Below are 4,396 nucleotides of genomic sequence, written 5' to 3' on the forward strand. Positions count from 1 at the left end.
AACATCAAATTGAAGAAATTTAGAGACAAAAGGCCTCTGTTCATCCTAGATTGATTATTCCTTGAAGACTCCTCCAAGAAAAGATTGACCATTTGTAGGCTTCTATTCCTCACAAGATAACTGATGGAGAGGACTTTGAGATTTTAGATTGACATATAACAACAGAAGCATCACAAGAATCCACTTGTAATATTGCAGAAAAATTATTGGATAAGATTAAAAGGGTAGAAAAAGATCTCCAAAGAGACAGAAATGAGATGAAGGAGCTTGCACAAAGGATTCAAGACAAGATGCAAGAACTTGGTAGTCTGAACTCACAGTTTTTTTCTTCTACATTCCTTACCTATCAAACTCCATTACAGTTAGCTAATCAACACAATAACGAAAACATTCATGACATCAGTGGTATTGATGATAGGATGGTCATCCATGTAAAAATAAAAGTGTCAGGCTATAAAGAATGCATTCTTGATGCTCAGATTGATACTGGGGCTATGAGCAACTATTGCAAATTCAAGGCCATTCCTGCTTACTATTGGAAACCCACTCAAGTCCAGTTTAGAGCAATTAACAAACAGCTGATAAAAATTCCATATATTTCTCTAGACTTTCCAATATTCTTAGGATCACAAGAAGCATATGTCACTTTATATAATAGTGATAATAGTGCTGATATGTTGCTTGGACATGATTTATGAAAAAAATCATTCCAATTACCAATGAAAATAACATAGTAATTTTTAGCATTCAAGGTAAAAAGGTGAAAGTCCCTGCTAATAGTAAATACACACTCAGAGTAAAACCTGAAGAGGTAAGCAATTTCGATGAAGAAGTAACAGGTCTTTCCAAGATATAGATAATTGTCAAGCATGCAGAAATCCCTGGCCCTACTATTCTATTTAATATTGTAAATAAGTTGAAAAATGATTGTACAACCGAACACCCTGATGCATTCTAGTTCAGGGAAAAATATTTTGTCTTACTTCCATTTCAAAGAGAAGGCTATGTCAAAGACCAAAAGGCATCAAAAAATCACATGAGGTCATCTAAACATGAGTTTTTTAAAGAAGAAATTAATGACTTGATAAAGAGAAAACTGATAGAACCATGCAAGAGTTCTTGGGCATGTCCAGCTTTGTATGTCAATAAGCACTCAGAGCAAAAATGTGGAAAAAGGAGGCTAGTTATCAACTACAAAGCTCTAAATGAAGCTCTTGTGCCCACTAAATATCCTTTACCTTATAAATAAATGTTGTTATCAAAGATCGCCAAAGAAAATGCATTCAGTAAGTTTGATCTTAAAGGTGGGTTTTGGAAAATTGGCATTAGTCCTCATGATAGATATAAAACAAAATTTGTTGTACCTAGAGGATAGTTTCAATGGACAATTATACGATTTGGTTTGAAGAATGCCCCATTAGAATTCCAAAAGAGAATGGAAGATCCTTTTCGAGACTATTCTTTTATCATTATCTACATAGATGATTTGTTAATTTTTAGCAAGGATATTAGTGAACATAAAAAACACTTAGAGATATTTTATCAAGTTGTTTTCAAGCATGGCCTAGTTCTTTCTGCCTCTCTAGATAAGTTCATTATTGCACAAACCCAGATTGATTACTTTCGTTTAATCATATCCCAAGCCAAAATAGAATTACAACCACATGTATAGAATTCTTTATCAAATATTCCAGACTATTTGCCAGATGTTAAGACTATACAAAGATTTTTAGGATGTTTGAATTACATCAACAAATTTTATCCAGAGCAAGCACAAATACAATGCTTCTGCAACAAAGGCTAAAAAGGGGAAGCAGTTGGAATGACCAGATGACCAAAGTAAGAAATTTATAAAACAAAAAATCAAGCATCTACCAAATTTGGCTCTTCCCCACAGTGACCTACCATTCATTCTTGAAATAGATGTCTAAGATTACTATTGGGCAAAAATATTATTGCAGAAAGATGGAAAAAGGAAGAAGTGTGTGCATATGCCTCAGGCACATTCTTCGACGTTGAAAAAAATTATCCTTCTTCCCATAAAGAAATTCTACGAGTAAAGAAAGCTATAAAAAAATTTAAATTGTTCCTTAAAAGTGTCCACTTCATTGTTAAGAGACCTCAAGCACATGAAAGGAATGTTGCAAAACAAAAGATTTCTTGAACAAGGTAATTCCATAATTTTAAGATGGGATTTATGGCTAGATGGAAATGACTTTGATATCATATATAAAGCCAATAAAGAGAATTATCTTTATATGGCTAGCTGCAACTGATAGGAGCATGGACACATAGATCAATAACACTTGTGAGCAGAAGATCCAACTATATTGAGTTGTCAAGTCCGGCCAACTCCTACACCAAGGAAAATTGCTCAGTAGGGACCAAGTTCATCAGAGGTTTCCTCATCTCATGGAGGAACTCAATGGAAAGGAGACCATTTCTTCCTAAGGGGGGAGGAATGGTGTAGGGGATATTGGTGGCCACCCGCCTATTCTATGTGGAACCCCACCATTGCTTCCTTCAGTTCTTTAGTTTCCTTAATTGTAGCATAGTTTACTATTTTTGGGAGTTTTTCGAGTCCTGAACTTCTGGAGCCGTTTTGAGGTCCTAAACGACATTTTTTTTAGAAAGAACTCTCCAAGCGATTTCTTTGAAATCACATTTTTAGTTGTATTCCTCTGAGCGATCTTCCTAATGAGTTATCATGCGTGTCAAACGAAGATAATATGACGAAGTTACAACCTCGGGAAGTTGGCTGCCCAACTAACCCCAACGGGGCCCATAAACTCTTGGTGTTACATCTCCTTAGGTTACGGTTTTGGTTGTTTAGAGTTTTCTCTTATTGTTCAATAATAAAAAGACCCTTGATCCTCATTGTAACTTAGTTCAAAGACATGTAGTCACCACATCTCTTCTCAGAGATAAGCTATCATCGCCTGAGCTAGTCTCATTTCCATTCTAATTGTAAGCATATTTCATTATTTGGTATTAATGAAAGATAGCATTATTTTTGAAGTCATAGACTTTTGAAGAATTAGTCCACCAACATTTTTCTTCTTTTCTTTCTATTTCTCAATAATTTGTTTATGTGAATCTTCCCTTAATTCTAAATTTGAATTTATTCTCATTCTCTTTGATGTTGAATCACTTTTAAATTGCTCAATTGCATCATATTCTTGTCTATTTTTCCTAAGTACTTCTACTTTCCTTGTAGTCTCCATGATATAATCCATCTCTTTCATTGTTGTCCCATTATATGGATCCACTACCATTGTTGCAATAGAACTCACTATTTAACATACTACGTTTGAAGGATGGTCATCATCGATTGAAATAATCCCATCCAATATCTACTTCTTATGCGCTAGTTCTTTTTAATTAGCTTGTATTACATTTGATATAATGTGATGAGTTTGTAGAACCACTTTGAACTTCTAAAAAGCTCTTCTTATTTGATAATATCCCTATTTTCATATTAGCATGATGAATATAAAGCGCGAAGATAATGAAAACTCTCAAGTTAAAAGTAACCTTATATTTATGACAAGTCTAACCCTTCCCTTTATAAATTAAAAGATTTCATAAATTTCTCCACCATGGGTAGAGCATATTTTATTCTGATCATAAAAGAGAAAACTTTAGTAGGTAAGAAAAAATAATATTTTAAATTTTTATAGCAAAATAATAAAGAATGAGTTTAATATTTGCTTAATGTACTCCAAAGAAAAAAAATTAAGAATTATAAAAACTTGAAGCAGGGGTGGTTTATCTCTAAACCAACTACTCTCTTACTCTAAAATCAAGATTCAATTGAAACTGATGTTGTCATTCTAAAAATAATCTTAGTGTGTACTCATAGTGTACACATGTACAAACAATAAATATGATATCATCTATAAAAATATTCAAAATCATTTTTTTAACCTTGGTTTTGGAACAATCATTGTCCACTCTAAAACCAAAAAAGGTTTACCATGCTAATAAATTATGTACAACCCTAAATGCTCAAAACTAGAAAATTGATAATACATAATCAAATAAATCAACTAAGATTGGTAGCTAAAATATTTTAGTGAATAAAACTAGGTAAATTGATCATGGATGGCATTGGATAAATATTTGGCATAGCTTACCAATTTGGAGTATGATATCCTAAGATAAACTCTAAGAGTGTGTCATCAATGGTATATTCATTATTATATCCCATTATCAAACAAGACATTGAAAGTCGAGAAAGAAATGTGAGAAGTAGTGTTAGTTGAGGAATGATTTCTAGCTATTGGGTAGTATAAACATTTCAAATATGGTATCTAAATCAATAAGAAAACAGGTGTAATTCATATGGTATCTAAATCAATAAGAAAACAAGTGTAATTTAAATATGGTATCTAAA

Source organism: Pinus tabuliformis, chromosome J (genome assembly GCF_031772625.1).
Source record: "Pinus tabuliformis cultivar Carrire ecotype Pingquan chromosome J, CPIR1, whole genome shotgun sequence".
Lineage (NCBI taxonomy): Eukaryota > Viridiplantae > Streptophyta > Pinopsida > Pinales > Pinaceae > Pinus > Pinus tabuliformis.